Consider the following 18,608-nt stretch of genomic DNA (forward strand, 5'->3'; position numbering starts at 1 on the left):
TAGGCTGCATTCTCAGTGATGTCACCGCTCTCTAGTGATTGGGTAGGCTGCATTCTCAGTGATGTCACCGCTCTCTAGTGAAGGGATAGGCTGCATTCTCAGTGATGTCACCGCTCTCTAGTGATTGGATTGGCTGCATTCTCAGTGATGTCACCGTTCTCTAGTGATTGGATAGGCTGCATTCTCAGTGATGTCACCGCTCTCTAGTGAAGGGATAGGCTGCATTCTCAGTGATGTCACCGCTCTCTAGTGATTGGATAGGCTGCATTCTCAGTGATGTCACCGCTCTCTAGGGAATAGATAGGCTGCATTCTCAGTGATGTCACCGCTCTCTAGTGATTGGATAGGCTGCATTCTCAGTGATGTCACCGCTCTCTAGTGATTGGATAGGCTGCATTCTCTGTGATATCACCGCTCTCTAGTGATTGGATAGGCTGCATTCTCAGTGATGTCACCGCTCTCTTGTGAATGGATAGGCTGCATTCTCAGTGATGTCACCGCTCTCTAGTGATTGGATAGTCTGCATTCTCAGTGATGTCACCGCTCTCTAGTGAATGGATAGGCTGCATTCTCAGTGATGTCACCGCTTTCTAGTGAATGGATAGGCTGCATTCTCAGTGATGTCACCGCTTTCTAGTGAATGGATAGGCTGCATTCTCAGTGATGTCACCGCTCTCTAGTGATTGGATAGGCTGCATTCTCAGTGATGTCACCGCTTTCTAGTGAATGGATAGGCTGCATTCTCAGTGATGTCACCGCACTCTAGTGATTGGATAGGCTGCATTCTCAGTGATGTCACCGTTCTCTAGTGATTGGATAGGCTGCATTCTCAGTGATGTCACCGCTCTCTAGTGATTGGATAGGCTGCATTCTCAGTGATGTCACCGCTCTCTAGTGATTGGATAGGCTGCATTCTCAGTGATGTCACCGCTCTCTAGTGATTGGATAGGCTGCATTCTCAGTGATGTCACCGCTCTCTAGTGATTGGATAGGCTGCATTCTCAGTGATGTCACCGCTCTCTAGTGATTGGATAGGCTGCATTCTCAGTGATGTCACCGCTCTCTAGTGATTGGATAGGCTGCATTCTCAGTGATGTCACCGCTCTCTAGTGATTGGATAGGCTGCATTCTCAGTGATGTCACCGCTCTCTAGTGATTGGGTAGGCTGCATTCTCAGTGATGTCACCGCTCTCTAGTGAAGGGATAGGCTGCATTCTCAGTGATGTCACCGCTCTCTAGTGATTGGATTGGCTGCATTCTCAGTGATGTCACCGTTCTCTAGTGATTGGATAGGCTGCATTCTCAGTGATGTCACCGCTCTCTAGTGAAGGGATAGGCTGCATTCTCAGTGATATCACCGCTCTCTAGTGATTGGATAGGCTGCATTCTCAGTGATGTCACCGCTCTCTTGTGAATGGATAGGCTGCATTCTCAGTGATGTCACCGCTCTCTAGTGATTGGATAGTCTGCATTCTCAGTGATGTCACCGCTCTCTAGTGAATGGATAGGCTGCATTCTCAGTGATGTCACCGCTCTCTAGTGATTGGATAGGCTGCATTCTCTGTGATATCACCGCTCTCTAGTGATTGGATAGGCTGCATTCTCAGTGATGTCACCGCTCTCTTGTGAATGGATAGGCTGCATTCTCAGTGATGTCACCGCTCTCTAGTGATTGGATAGTCTGCATTCTCAGTGATGTCACCGCTCTCTAGTGAATGGATAGGCTGCATTCTCAGTGATGTCACCGCTCTCTAGTGATTGGATAGGCTGCATTCTCAGTGATGTCACCGCTCTCTAGTGATTGGATAGGCTGCATTCTCAGTGATGTCACCGCTCTCTAGTGATTGGATAGGCTGCATTCTCAGTGATGTCACCGCTCTCTAGTGAATGGATAGGCTGCATTCTTAGTGATGTCACCGCTCTCTAGTGATTGGATAGGCTGCATTGTTCTCTAGTGAATGGATAGGCTGCATTCTCAGTGATGTCACCGCTCTCTAGTGATTGGATAGGCTGCATTGTTCTCTAGTGAATGGATAGGCTGCATTCTCAGTGATGTCACCGCTCTCTAGTGATTGGATAGGCTGCATTGTTCTCTAGTGATTGGATAGGCTGCATTCTCAGTGATGTCACCGCTCTCTATTGAATGGACAGGCTGCATTCTCAGTGATGTCACCGTTCTCTAGTGATTGGATAGGCTGCATTCTCAGTGATGTCACCGCTCTCTAGTGATTGGATAGGCTGCATTCTCAGTGATGTCACCGCTCTCTAGTGATTGGATAGGCTGCATTCTCAGTGATGTCACCGCTCTCTAGTGATTGGATAGGCTGCATTCTCAGTGATGTCACCGCTCTCTAGTGATTTGATAGGCTGCATTCTCAGTGATGTCACCGCTCTCTAGTGATTGGATAGGCTGCATTCTCAGTGATGTCACCGCTCTCTAGTGATTGGATAGGCTGCATTCTCAGTGATGTCACCGCTCTCTAGTGATTGGATAGGCTGCATTCTCAGTGATGTCACCGCTCTCTAGTGATTGGATAGGCTGCATTCTCAGTGATGTCACCGCTCTCTAGTGATTGGATAGGCTGCATTCTCAGTGATGTCACCGCTCTCTAGTGAAGGGATAGGCTGCATTCTCAGTGATGTCACCGCTCTCTAGTGATTGGATAGGCTGCATTCTCAGTGATGTCACCGCTCTCTAGTGATTGGATAGGCTGCATTCTCAGTGATGTCACCGCTCTCTAGTGATTGGATAGGCTGCATTCTCAGTGATGTCACCGCTCTCTAGTGAATGGATAGGCTGCATTCTCAGTGATGTCACCGTTCTCTAGTGAGGGGATAGGCTGCATTCTCAGTGATGTCACCGTTCTCTAGTGATTGGATAGGCTGCATTCTCAGTGATGTCACCGCTCTCTAGTGATTGGATAGGCTGCATTCTCAGTGATGTCACCGCTCTCTAGTGATTGGATAGGACACATTCTCAGTGATGTCACCGCTCTCTAGTGATTGGATAAGCTGCATTCTCAGTGATGTCACCGCTCTCTAGTGATTGGATAGGCTGCATTCTCAGTGATGTCACCGCTCTCTAGTGATTGGATAGGCTGCATTCTCAGTGATGTCACCGCTTTCTAGTGATTGGATAGGCTGCATTCTCAGTGATGTCACCGCTCTCTAGTGATTGGATAGGCTGCATTCTCAGTGATGTCACCGCTCTCTAGTGATTGGATAGGCTGCATTCTCAGTGATGTCACCGCTCTCTAGTGATTGGATAGGCTGCATTCTCAGTGATGTCACCGCTCTCTAGTGATTGGATAGGCTGCATTCTCAGTGATGTCACTGGTTTCTCTCTGTGGGGTATAGGTGTGCTATGCATAATATTGCACAAATATATATACTGTATATACCATGTATGTGTGTATATATATATATAATACCTTCTGCCAACGTTCTCATGGCTGATGTTGGTGGCGAATGATCGAATTCTTCGGGAAGATCACTAATGTTCATAATGAGCGCGGTGCTCATTATACGCGGATCAGCGTACAGAACACGAGCCGCGCACTCGACTGTCACTTCATAACATACAGAGCGCAGTGACAAGGGATGAATTACAAAGGAACTTCACATTACCATATTACCATCCTATATCTCAACGTCGCTTTCAGCAAACGATCGGCGTCATCATCGGCGCAGGGAGCTTGTCAGTGTAATTGTCACTGGGAAAAAAATCAGAAAGCACACATTGATACTTTGTATCCGAAACCTGCGAACGCTAATTTATTTTTCTATTTATTTATTTGGCTCGGCGCTCATCTCTCTGCGCCTTGTCACACGGAAAATTAATAGGCGCTGACATTTTTTTAATCTATAAATTCCTCGTCTCCTCGCACTCTGCGGATTCCCCTCCTCCTCCTCCGTATGATGAAGATACAAAACGGTTAAAGAACAAGTGTCATCCTATTTTGTATATTAAATTCATATCATCCCGTCTACAGCAATTATTTCTGCAGGTTCTGCGAATCCATCAGATAGACGGGCTCAGGGGGTGCCAGCAGCATAGAGATCAGGCAGAGTTCAGGAGGCAGAGCCGAGACCCAACTACATTCATAAAATAAAGATTAAATGGAAGTCCCGCGTATGAAAACCTTCCCATCTTCTGCCCCCCCCCCCCATTTGCTAATCCTAATGAGTGCCCAGGTGGTGACATTTTATACACTCAGACAGGGCTGCCATCTGGGGGGTACAGGCAGTACACCTGTGAGGGGCCCCTGAGGTCCCTAGGGCCCCGATGGCAACCCCCCTTTTGTTTAAAAAAAAAAATATATATATATATATATTACTTTTTTATATATTTTTAATTTTTTTTTTATTATTATTAAAGGGCCCAGAGGTCCCCAAGGCCCTGGGTGGCAACCCCCCATTTTTTTTATATGTGTATATATATATATATATATATATATATATATATATATATAAACTTAAAAAAATAAAAATTATATATTTTTTTTATTTATTTATTTTTATTTAAGGGCCCAGAGGTCCCCAGGGCCCCGGATGGCTACCCCCCTTTTTATTTATAATTTTAAATCCTCCGTGACCGCGCCCGATCGCCCGCCGGTGTCCCGAGGAAGAACAGGGAGAGATGAGTGTAAACAAACCTCTCCCCGTTCTTCCTAGTGTGGCTGTCACTGATCGCCTGTTCCCTGTGTTAGGGAACGACGATCAGTGATGTCACACGCACAGCCACGCCCCCCTACAGTATGAACACTCCCTTAATACACACTTTACCCTACAGCGCCTCCTCCTGGTTAACCCCTTCACTGCCAGTGTCATTTTCACAGTAATCAGTGCATTTTTATAGCAATTTTTTGCTGTAAAAATGACAATGGTCCCAAAAATGTGTCAAAAGTGTCCGACGTGTCGGCCATAATGTCGCAGTCATGAAAAAAATCGCAGATCGCCGCCATTAGTAGTAAAAAAATATATATATATTAATAAAAATGCCATAAAACTATCCCCTATTTTGTAGACGCTGTGGGCCAGAGCCACATACATTTAGTAAGGCGCAGCGTATCAGAGATACACTACGCCACCGTACCTTACCTGGCGTATATTCAAATCCTCAGCGAGTTTGCGCCGTAAGTTACGGCGGCGTAGTGTATTTCTGGCGGCGGATTTCAAATTGGGCAGGTTTTATTTAAATTAAGCGCTTCCCGCATGTGTCGTCCAGAAATTTCCCGCCATGCTTTGCGCGAAATGACGTCATTTTTTTAACTTAGACGTGAGTTACGTCCATCCCTATTCACGGACGACTTACGCAAAAAATAAAAATTTCAAAATTTTGACGCGGGAACGACGGCCATACTTAAAATGGCAATTCTATCTATACGCCGCAAAATACCAGCTTTAACTATACACCGGAAAAAGCCGACTAGAGACGACGTTAGAAAATGCGACGGCCGCGCGTACGTTCGTAGATCGTCGTAAATCGCTAATTTGCATACCCGACGCGGAAAACGACGTGAATGCCAACCAGCGGACGCCGAAGTATTGCATCTAAGATCCGAAGGCGTACGAAGACGTACGCCTGTCGGATCTAACCCAGAAGCCGTCGTATCTTGGTTTGAGGATTCAAACTAAAGATACGACGCGGGAAATTTGAAAGTACGCTGGCGTATCAGTAGATACGCCGGCGTACTTGCTCTGTGGATCTGGCCCTATAAATTTTGCGCAAACCAATCAATAAACGCTTATTGCGATTTTTTTACCAAAAATAGGTAGAAGAATACGTATCGCCCTAAACTGAGGAAAAAAATTTTTTTTTTATATATGTTTTTGGGGGATATTTATTATAGCAAAAAGTAATAAAATATAGAATTTGTTTCAAAATTGTCGCTCTATTTTTGTTTATAGCGCAAAAAAAAAAAAACCACAGAGGTGATCAAATACCACCAAAAGAAAGCTCTATTTGTGGGGAAAAAAAGGACGCCAATTTTGTTTAAGAGCCACGTCGCACGACCGCGCAATTGTCAGTTAAAGCGACGCAGTGCCGAATCGCAAAAAGGGGCCCGGTCCTTTAGCTGCATATTGGTCCCTTAACCACTTGAGCCCCGGGCCATCGTCAAATGACGGCCTCACGGTGGCTCTGAATATCCAACAGGACGTCAATTGACGTCCTGGATTCCTCCGGCCACTGGGGGGCGCGCGAGCGCGCCGGCGGCGGCGCGCCCGGCGCGTCCCCGAGATGCCGATGCGCGTGCCTGGCGGTCGCGATGTCCGCCAGGCACTCGGGATCGGCGGCTACAGGGACAAGACGTGGAGCTCTGTGTGTAATGATGGGGTGTAAACACAGAGCTCCACGTGCTGTCAGGGGAGAGAGGAGACCGATCTGTGTCTCTTGTACATAGGGACTAGGGATGAGCCGAACATACCCGGGTTCGGTTCGCATCAGAACGTTCGAACAGACCGCGGGTTCGCGCGAACATTTAGAACCCCATTGAAGTCTATGGGACTCGAACGTTCGAATTCAAAAACGATCATTTTAAAGACCAATATTCAATTTAATGTTGGTAAACGTCTTTCAGAACCCGGGTCTTGCCCCAGGGAACATGTATCAATCGAAAAAAATATTTTAAAAACGGACGTTTTTGCGGAGCAGCGATTTTAATGATGTTTAAAGTGAAAAAAAAAAAATGAAAAATTCCTTCAAATATCACACCTGCTGTGTGTCTCTAGTAGTGGCACGTGTTTAGAAATGTCCCTGCACAACATTAAATTATTATAAGAACAAAGTAATTTAATACTGGTTGCGCACGTGCTGTGTGGGAACAATATCTCGATTATTTTAGGGGTGGTGGGGGGGTGGCATTATCTTTTTGGGAAAGCAAAATTGTAGAAAAAAGGGCACCCCTCAAACATACTGTAATTGTAGCGCAACAAAGAGCCACGTGCAAAGTATTGCATCAAAAATTTTTATTAGGCGCCCCTGTTACACAGGGTCATAAAAATGTGTCCGTAGGCGCAACATAACACTGCAACCCCTCCCAATATCTGTAATTGGAGCGCAACAAGGAGCCACGTGCAAAGTATTGCATCAAAAATTGTTATTAGGCGCCCTTGTTACACAGGGGCATAAAAATGTGTCCGTAGGCGCAACATAACACTGCAACCCCTCCCAATATCTGTAATTGGAGCGCAACAAGGAGCCACGTGCAAAGTATTGCATCAAAAATTGTTATTAGGTGCCCCTGTTACACAGGGGCATAAAAATGTGTCCATAGGCGCAACATAACACTGCAACCCCTCCCAATATCTGTAATTGGAGCGCAACAAGGAGCCACGTGCAAAGTATTGCATCAAAAATTGTTATTAGGTGCCCCTGTTACACAGGGGCATAAAAATGTGTCCATAGGCGCAACATAACACTGCAACCCCTCCCAATATCTGTAATTGGAGCGCAACAAGGAGCCACGTGCAAAGTATTGCATCAAAAATTGTTATTAGGCGCCCCTGTTACACAGGGGCATAAAAATGTGTCCATAGGCGCAACATAACACTGCAACCCCTCCCAATATCTGTAATTGGAGCGCAACAAGGAGCCACGTGCAAAGTATTGCATCAAAAATTGTTATTAGACACCCCTGTTACACAGGGGCAGAAAAATTAGGCCTTAGGCCACGTGCAAAGTATTGCATCAAAAATTGTTATTAGACGCCCCTGTTACACAGGGGCACAAAAATTAGGCCTTAGGCCACGTGCAAAGTATTGCATCAAAAATTGTTATTAGACGCCCCTGTTACACAGGGGCAGAAAAATTAGGCCTTAGGCACTGGTGGCGGAGCACAGAAAAACAAAATTTCTTACTAGCTAACAGCATGAAAAGTGAGGAGGAGAAGGATATTCCATCAGCAGCACAACAGGACAGTCACTCAGCATCAGCAGTCTCAAAGGGATCTGATATTTCAACACAAAATTCTTATTCAGTAACATCAGCATCAGGTGCTTGGTAGCCGGTGTTGATCCAAGCCTGATTCATTTTGATGAAGGTCAGTCGATCAACAGAGTCGGTGGAGAGGCGTACCCTGTGATCGGTCACAAAGCCTCCAGCAGCACTGAATGTACGTTCTGAAAGAACACTGGATGCAGGGCAAGCCAGTAGCTCAATTGCGTACTGTGCAAGCTCTGGCCAGTGATCCATCCTCAAGACCCAGTAAGCCAGAGGATTTTCCGTGGGGAAGGTGTCCAAGTCGGATCTTGCCGCTAGGTATTCCCGGACCATGTAAACCAGACGCTGGCGATGGTTGCTGGAACCGGTCAGACCTTGGGGCTGCGGATTAAAAAATTGTCTGAACGCATCGGTCAGACGGCCACCTTCTCCACCGCTCCTTCTCTGACTCACCGAAGCCTCAGCAAGACGTTGTCCAGGGCCAGGTTTTGGTAATCCCCCCGGTTCTGGGAACGCATTGCACAGACCCTTCTGCAAGGCCTCCCGCAGTAGTTTCATCTTCTGCTCCCTCTGCGATGGCAACATAAGATCCGTTACCTTACTCTTGTAACGTGGATCAAGGAGAGTTGCCAGCCAGTAATGATCCCTCTCCTTGATAGCACGTACACGAGGATCCTTACGCAGGCTTTGCAGAATCAGGGAGGCCATGCAGCGTAGGTTTGCAGAGGCATTCGGGGCACAGTCCTCTGGGTCACTGAGGACGACAGGATCCTCAGCCACCTCATCCCAGCCACGTAAAAGTCCACGTGTTCCTTGGGACTGTAAATGATCCCTTGAAGACTGCTGCTGTTGATGCTGAGTGCTAGGCTCCATCTCCATGCTGCTGATACAATCCTCCTCCTCCTCCTCTTCCTCATCCTCCTCCTCCTCTTCCTGTGTTCCAGGTGGGCAAGCAGGAACAGTGTCTGGATAAAGGGGGCCTTGAGAGGTAAGGAAGTCCTCCTCTTCCTCCCTCTGTTCTGCCTCAAGGGCCCTGTCCATTATTCCACGTAGGGTGTGCTCCAACATGTGAATAAGCGGGACAGTCTCACTGATGCATGCACTGTCACTGCTCACCATCCTCGTGGCCTCCTCAAATGGTGACAGGACAGTGCATGCATCCCTGATCAAGGCCCACTGGCGTGGTGAAAAAAACCCAAGCTCCCCTGAGCCAGTTCTGCTGCCATATTGGCACAGGTACTCATTGATGGCCCTCTGCTGCGTGTGCAGCCGCTGCAGCATGGCCAACGTAGAGTTCCATCTGGTGGGCATGTCACAGATTAGGCGGTTCTTGGGCAGGTTGTATTCCCTCTGGAGGTCTGTCAGCCGAGCAGTGGCATTATATGACCTCCGGAAATGCACACAGACTTTCCTGGCCTGCCTCAGGACATCCTGTAAGCCAGGGTACCTGCCCAAGAACCGCTGCACCACCAAATTGGGAACATGCGCAAAACAGGGCACATGGGTGAGTTTTCCACGTCGCAGGGCAGAGAGGAGGTTGGTGCCATTATCGCTGACCACCATTCCAGGCTTCAGCTGGCGTGGCGTCAACCACCTCTGAGCCTGCCCCTGCAGAGCTGAAAGAACCTCTTCCCCAGTGTGGCTCCTGTCTCCCAAGCACACCAGCTCTAGGACCGCATGGCATCTCTTGGCCTGCATTCCTGCGTAGCCCGTCGTACGCCTACGGAGCACGGCTGGTTCTGAGCCAACATCACCACAGGAAGAGGCCACAGAGGAAGAAGAAGAGGAGGGGGTGGAGGAGAGAGGTGTGTCACAAGCAGTTGTAGTGTTTTGGAGGCGTGGTGGTGGAACAACCTCCAAAACTACTGTGCCTTGACCTGCGCCCTTCCCAGCTGCCAGCAGAGTCACCCAATGGGCCGTAAAAGACAGGTAACGTCCCTGTCCATGCCTGCTGGACCATGAGTCAGCGGTAAGATGCACCTTACCACTGACCGCCCTGTCCAGCGAGGTATGGACATTGCCTTCCACATGCCGGTAGAGAGCCGGAATCGCCTTCCGTGAAAAAAAGTGGCGTTTGGGTACTTGCCACTGAGGTACTGCACATTCCACAAACTCACGGAAGGGGGCAGAATCTACCAACTGAAAAGATAGCAGTTGAAGTGCTAGCAATTTTGCTAAGCTAGCATTCAACCGCTGGGCATGTGGATGGCTGGGAGCGTACTTCTTTCGGCGCTGCAGCAGCTGGGGCAGGGAAATTTGTCTGGTAATATCAGTAGATTGGCCGGATGTACTACCACTACTACGTTGTGACACACCTATTTCTACACCTTCGGTGCAGGCTGCAGAGAGGACTAGGGGTCTAGTGGGGTTTGAGGTCACAGAAGGGCAAGGGGAGGACCGCTTTGGTCTTTGGTGTGGGTCTTTCTGGTATGCCTGCCAACGAGCTGCATGGCAGGTCGACATATGTCTGGACAAGCATGTGGTGCCCAAGCGGGTGATGTTTTGGCCACGCGAGATACGCTTGAGACATATGTTGCAAACAGCAAAGGTAGCATCTGATGGACAGGTTTCAAAAAAGGCCCACACCAAAGAACTTTTGCTGTACCGTTGAGACACAGCAGCGCCACATAATGCAGTTGGTGTACTGCCCTTAAGCTGACCCCTGGAGGGCTTCCTGCCTCTTTGAAGATGTGCCTGTGCCTCGTCCTCTTCCTCCTCCTCCTCTCTCCTACCAGGCACCCAGGTAGAGTCAATGACCTCATCATCCCCTCCCTCCTCATCATCACTGGCGACAACCTGGCAGTATGCTCCAGCTGGGGGAACATCACTCCCAGATTGTTGTCCCTCTCGGCCACCCCCTCTCCCTGGGCTCACATCAATGCCTTCCTCTATCAGTGTTCCGTCATCGGAGTCTTCAAAACGCTGCGCATCTTCAGCTAGCATGTACCCAACACTGTGTTGAAACAGTTCGGGGGACTCCTCAGGAGGACACGGTGGGACTAGGGAAGGATTGTGTGATCCCATTGTGCAGAGGGTAGAGGACGCCTTGGCAGCTGCTTTGCCAGACAAACTATAATCAGTCTGTGTGAGAGAGGATGAGGAGGATGAGGACGGCTTGGTCATCCACTCAACTAATTTCTCAGCATGTTGAGGCTCAACACGGCCAGCTCCCGAAAAGAAGGACGAGCGGCCACGGTCACGTGCTGAAGAGGATGCACCACATCCATCACCAGCGTTACCTCTAGATGCAGAGCCTGCTTGCCCTCGTGACTCTCTGCCTCTCTTTGTCCTTCCAGCCATAGTTATGCGTTCAGGTGTTATGTAACAAAATAGTCGCTGTCACACCAACTGCGTTCAGATGGTATTAAACAGCAATCACACAGTAAGAGCGACTTGGTTCAAGTGTAAAGTAACAAAGTAGTCGCTGTCACACCGACTGCGTTCAGATGGTATTAAACAGCAATCACACAGTAAGAGCGACTTGGTTCAAGTGTAAAGTAACAAAATAGTCGCTGTCACACCAACTGCGTTCAGATGGTATTAAACAGCAACCACACAGTAAGAGCGACTTGGCTCAAGTGTAAAGTAACAAAATAGTCGCTGTCACACCAACTGCGTTCAGATGGTATTAAACAGCAACCACACAGTAAGAGCGACTTGGCTCAAGTGTAAAGTAACAAAATAGTCGCTGTCACACCGACTGCGTTCAGATGGTATTAAACAGCAATCACACAGTAAGAGCGACTTGGTTCAAGTGTAAAGTAACAAAATAGTCGCTGTCACACCAACTGCTTTCAGATGGTATTAAACAGCAACCACACAGTAAGAGCGACTTGGCTCAAGTGTAAAGTAACAAAATAGCCGCAGTGACACCAACTGCCTTTAGTTGCTATTAAACAGCACGCACGCAGTAATAGCGACTGCGTTCAAATGCGATTTAACAGCACGCACGCAGTGACACCAACTGCCTTTAGTTGCTATTAAACAGCACGCACGCAGTAATAGCGACTGCGGTCAAATGCGATTTAACAGCACGCACGCAGTGACACCAACTGCCTTTAGTTGCTATTAAACAGCACGCACGCAGTAATAGCGACTGCGGTCAAATGCAATTTAACAGCACGCACGCAGTGACACCAACTGCCTTTAGTTGCTATTAAACAGCACGCACGCAGTAATAGCGACTGCGGTCAAATGCGATTTAACAGCACGCACGCAGTGACACCAACTGCCTTTAGTTGCTATTAAACAGCACGCACGCAGTAATAGCGACTGCGGTCAAATGCGATTTAACAGCACGCACGCAGTGACACCAACTGCCTTTAGTTGCTATTAAACAGCACGCACGCAGTAATAGCGACTGCGGTCAAATGCGATTTAACAGCACGCACGCAGTGACACCAACTGCCTTTAGTTGCTATTAAACAGCACGCACGCAGTAATAGCGACTGAGGTCAAATGCGATTTAACAGCACGCACGCAGTGACACCAACTGCCTTTAGTTGCTATTAAACAGCACGCACGCAGTAATAGCGACTGCGGTCAAATGCGATTTAACAGCACGCACGCAGTGACACCAACTGCCTTTAGTTGCTATTAAACAGCACGCACGCAGTAATAGCGACTGCGGTCAAATGCGATTTAACAGCACGCACGCAGTGACACCAACTGCCTTTAGTTGCTATTAAACAGCACGCACGCAGTAATAGCGACTGCGGTCAAATGCGATTTAACAGCACGCACGCAGTGACACCAACTGCCTTTAGTTGCTATTAAACAGCACGCACGCAGTAATAGCGACTGCGGTCAAATGCGATTTAACAGCACGCACGCAGTGGCACCAACTGCCTTTAGTTGCTATTAAACAGCACGCACGCAGTAATAGCGACTGCGGTCAAATGCGATTTAACAGCACGCACGCAGTGACACCAACTGCCTTTAGTTGCTATTAAACAGCACGCACGCAGTAATAGCGACTGCGGTCAAATGCGATTTAACAGCACGCACGCAGTGACACCAACTGCCTTTAGTTGCTATTAAACAGCACGCACGCAGTAATAGCGACTGCGGTCAAATGCGATTTAACAGCACGCACGCAGTGACACCAACTGCCTTTAGTTGCTATTAAACAGCACGCACGCAGTAATAGCGACTGCGGTCAAATGCGATTTAACAGCACGCACGCAGTGACACCAACTGCCTTTAGTTGCTATTAAACAGCACGCACGCAGTAATAGCGACTGCGGTCAAATGCGATTTAACAGCACGCACGCAGTGACACCAACTGCCTTTAGTTGCTATTAAACAGCACGCAGTAATAGCGACTGCGGTCAAATGCGATTTAACAGCACGCACGCAGTGACACCAACTGCCTTTAGTTGCTATTAAACAGCACACACGCAGTAATAGCGACTGCGTTTCTGTGCAATTCAATAGCCCAGTTGCATTAACAGCGACTGCGCTTCTGTGCAAATAAATTGCACACGTGCAGTAACAGGTAATGCGTCTGTGTGTGCAATTAACTAGCACACGTTAAATAACACAGAATAATTATATTTAAAGTAAATCCCTAATGCAGGCAATACAACACGTTAGAGCGCTGCATGTAGAACATGACTAGTGTAGTCCAGATATGACACAATAACCTTCGACCATTGAGACCCCATGTACTCCACCCCTTAATTGTCCCCCACTTACTATATAGTAAAGAGACCACACCTTTGCTTTGGAGTAAACTGGCCACAACAGCCTATTTTATTAAACATAAATTGCAATAAAACTCCAACTTAAATGAAACAGTAAATATCCAACGTCAAATGACATACAGTAAACCCCCACTCTGTTGGTCCTTTCTGGCAGCACACCCATTCTCCACCATTTTACCATATACCAGATGAACAATGCACTGCGAGCAAACATTAAACTTTTTAGGCCTCCAGTCCGTGTAGTACGCTCGGAGACAACCCCCGCCCGCAGTGCAAACGTTACAGTATCCCAACTAACCTTTCGCTGGGATACACTTTAAGGGGCCCATATATTGATGAGCCCCCCACCCCCGTTTTCACACGTTTTCTACTGCCACCATAAAGGACCAACAGAACTAACCGCCACAGCCCGAAAGGATGACACCTCCACCTTTAAGGGCCCCCACCCAACCTCAACACTCTCTGGATCCCTTCTTGAATCCCCATCGACCACAGCGCAATCCCCACATCAGTCAGGTGGACCCCGTCCCTCCTCAGATACATGCCTACATTAGTCTCCAATTCCTGATGGCGTACCACTAGCCCCCCAAGGCGTGCCAAAAATTTACCCACCACCCGGTTAACCCGAGTCCTGGCTCTGTTGAGCTTTGTAACTGACCGAGCCTTGCGCCACTGTGTGCGGGCGACAATTTCCGACCACACCAGCACCGTCCCCGGAAAAGCCGCACGCAGCCGCTCAAAGTCCGCTTTGATGTCCGTAATCAGAGCCCTGATTTTCCGCACACCAAAATCATTCCCCCCCGCGTGTATAACCAGAACATCGGGGGGCCTGTCCAGTCGGGCGTACCTCTCGACCTCTGGTAGCACCCTACCCCACATCATCCCAGGTATCCCCAACCACCTCAAAACCGCTTCCTTCCTGGAAATACCCAGCTGCCTGCCTTCCGGCTTCTCATCAGCCCTTCTTGCCCCCCAGCAAACGTACGAATGTCCGAAAATCCAGACGAGGCGTGTAGTCCCTCCATCTGAAATGAAATAACAATCCACAATGCTCACCAAACAGACACCAACCCTAGCAAAAACCCCCCCCCCATTTCATCACTCCCTTCCCCATCAACCAACCACCAACTGAGGCCGCACGTATGACCGGAACCTCCGTGATTCCCACCTCCCGATCTTCCGTACTGCCGCCTCGTTCATCCCGCACCTGGCAGCTTCGGTAGCCACCCCGATACGGAAGGAGTGAGACGAAAACTCGGACTTGTCCAAGCCCATTTCTTGTAAGCAACTACGAAAAACCGCCACAAATTGGAACTTTGACAAGAAAGACCCATCTTCGTGCCTAAGCAACGGCCCGCCCCCTTCCGGCCTGACCCCCAAAAATGCCTTGAGCGATGCCACCGGACATACTCTGGCCCCCGGCAGGGAAAAAAGAACCACGTCCACCCCCCTGCCACTCTGGTCGGTTTTTGATCTGCGCAATCGAATACCCACCTTATCCTCCGATATCCACACATCTTCCCCCATCAGCCCCCCAGCCCTCATGCGAGAAGGGCTAACCAATTCACTGATGCGGAACGCGCCGTAAAATGCCAGCGAGAAAGCCGCCGCGAATAACAGGCATTCATACTGCCCCGTGCACACCCCGTCCAAGGCCTCCCTGATACTTACCAAATTGGCAAAAGAGACAGGCCTCCTGGCATCCTGCACCTTACGACCTTTCCTGTAGCCCTTCACTGCCTGTCTGACCCAGAAGTCCTTGGTCCAATCCACCCCACCCATAAGTTTAAAAAAGAACGCTAAACCCGCCAACTTTTTCTCAATGGAGGACACAGACACACCTAGCTCCATGTTCCTAGATACAAAATAAATCACCTGCAACCGCTCCTCTGGCCCCCCGCTCACGACCCCAGCTTCGGCACCCAACTCCAACCATTCCTTCCATACCTTGGCGTAGGCCGACCATGTGGCCGTGCAAACGGACCGCTTAATCCACGAGGCGGCTAATCCAGCGCCAGCTCCCAAATCCAGCCTGGGCACGGAACCCCGACCGCCTCCGCGGCCGGGGCCAGCTCTCTGAACTTGTCCCACTGAAAACGAGACAATGAATCAGCCAGCGTGTTCTCGACGCCCGGGATATGCACGGCATAAATGAAAATGTTCAGTTGCAAACACCTCAACACTAAATGCCGCATGAGCCGAATGACCGGTTGTGACGACGCGGACATGCGGTTCACTACCTGAACCACTCCCATGTTGTCACAGTTCAGCCGGAGTTTCAGGTTGCTGCAGGCCTCCCCCCAAAGCTCAATGGCTAACACCACCGGAAAAAGCTCCAGCAGCACCAGGTTCCGGAGAAAGCCTGCCTCCACCCAAGACTTCGGCCAAGGCTCTGCGCTCCACCGCCCCTTGAAGAAAGCCCCATAGCCCGTGGACCCCGCTGCGTCCGTTACCAGTTCCACGTCGAAGTTACTCACCGGACTGGACTGCCACATCGACCTGCCATTGTAGGATGACAGGAACTCATACCATACCTTCAAGTCCTCCCGATGCTCCTTAGACAGACGAATGAAATGATTGGGGGCCTTTGCCCCCGCCGTAGCCGCCGACAGCCGCCGGCAAAATATTCTGCCCATGGGAATGATCCTACAGGCAAAATTAAGTTTTCCCAGCAGTGACTGTAAAGTCCTCAGCTGCACCTTCCGCAAGCCCTGAAACTCTCTAACTTCCGCTTTCAAGGCCTCGAGCTTATCCCTGGGAAGACGGCACTCCATTACTTCCGAATCGATCACTATACCCAGAAAACGAATCTCCGTCGTGGGGCCTTCCGTCTTGTCAGCCGCCAAGGGCACGCCAAAACGTCCCGCAATGTGCTGCAACGTTGACAGTAGAGTCGCACACACACCAGAGGAAGGCGGCCCCACGCAGAGGTAGTCATCCAGATAGTGAATGATCGAGTCCAGGCCCGACACATCCCTGACCACCCATTCCAAAAAGGAACTGAATGTCTCAAACAGTGCGCAGGAAATAGAGCAGCCCATGGGTAGGCACTGGTCAACATAGTATTGGCCCTGCCAGCAACATCCCAGCAGCCTAAAACAGTCAGGATGCACCGGCAACAACCGGAAGGCGGATTCGATGTCCGCCTTCGCCATTAAGGCCCCACGTCCGTACCGCCGTACCCACCGTACCGCCGCGTCAAACGACGTGTAGGACACCGTGCAAGCCTCCGGATCGATAAAGTCGTTGACCGAACCCCCTTTTGGGAATGACAGGTGGTGAATAAGACGGAATTTGTTCGGTTCCTTCTTAGGCACCACCCCCAACGGAGACACCACCAGCTCCGGCAAGGGCGGGGCCGAAAACGGCCCGCCCATCCGTCCTAGTGCCACTTCCTTGCCCAACTTTTCCCCCACCACCCCCGGATTAAGGAGAGCCGATTTCAAATTTCGTGCCACCGGCGGCACCACCACCAGCGAACACGGTATCTTGAAACCGTCCCTGAACCCCGAGGACAATAGTTCTGCCGCTGCCTTGTCCGGGTACCTACTTAGGAAAGGTAGCATCCTTTCCCCCTTCACCGGAGTCGTCCCTTTTTTGAGCAGCGTCACCGGCACGCTTTCCTTTTTTGAAACACTTAGCCGCGGGGTGGGAGCCCCCACACCCTGAGCACTCGTGCTTGAATTTACATGATCCTCCGAATTTGCAGGCGTTCTCATTGAACTGCCAGCAAACTCCCCACTTCTTACCGGCCGACGGTCCTGAGGAGGATGTACCCCCGGCCCCCCCCGTGAAAAGACTGCGCCGGGGCCTTAGCCGCCGACATGAGCCGCATCCAGAGGCTGATATCTTTCTGATCCCAGCGCAGAGAGGGCCTAACTGCCCGCCGTTGCCGAAACTGCTCATCGTACCTGAGCCAAGCCGACCCCCCGTACACCCGATGCGCCTCCCCAATTGAATCCATGTACCCGAACAACGCCGAGCAATGTTCTGGGTTCTTTTCCCCAACGACGCTAGCCATAATGGCGAACGCCTGGAGCCAGTTCACGAAAGTGCGCGGAATCAACCTATACCTCCTCTTCTCCTCATCCTCCTTTTTAGAATCATCCGGCTTCACCCTGTCGAGGTTGAATTTCTCCAACGGCAACAGGGAGAATATCTCTACATATTCGCTCTTATAAATTTTTTCCTTCACCTCCTGCTTTAAATGACCCCCCAGAGGACACTCGTAGCATATATAAACCTCGCCCCTTGCCGCATCCGCAATACGTACCAGATCGGAACGAGTCACCACCTCCGGGGCCCCCCCTGACTTGTCTTTTCCCGTCCCCACCTGTCCTGCCACTGGGGCCACCGGGGGAAGCTGCGAAACCGCAACCCCCCCTCCGGCCGTAGCATCACCCCCAGTCGCGCCCACAGCCGCAGGTGCCCACGGAGCCACCTGTGGCGAAGGGCCCTGTACAGCAGCCACCCGGCCCAAAAGCTCCTTGAGGCCTCCCACCAATTCCGTCAACAGGGCGTCAGCCCCAGAGGCGGCAGGCGCAACGCCCGCCACCACCGGTGCAGCCACCGCCACTGGCGGCGGAGGTGCTGGAACCCCCCCCCTCCCCACTCCCAACAATTCACACAATGCGTCAGCTAAAGAGGATACATGTAAAGTAGTGGACTTACCAGGCCTGCCGGGAGACGCCCCCGCTGCCGTAGATTGGATTTCCACCGCTGCCTCCCTCTCTGGTTCCCCATCTTCTTCTTCCGATGGCACACCTTCTGACCTGTCCTCCCCGACTGGGATCGGTGCGGCCGACAGTCCCCCAGGAGAAGATGACCTGGAGGCCCCGGAGTCCCCCCTCCGATCCGGCCGGCCTTTTTCTGATCCTCTGCCCCGCGTTGCTGCAGCAGGCAGACCACCCGACGATGACTCCGCGTTGACCGATGCCCCCCGCTCCGAGCCCCGCCCACCC

The sequence above is a fragment of the Rana temporaria genome, chromosome 5 (genome assembly GCF_905171775.1).
Source record: "Rana temporaria chromosome 5, aRanTem1.1, whole genome shotgun sequence".
Taxonomy (NCBI): domain Eukaryota; kingdom Metazoa; phylum Chordata; class Amphibia; order Anura; family Ranidae; genus Rana; species Rana temporaria.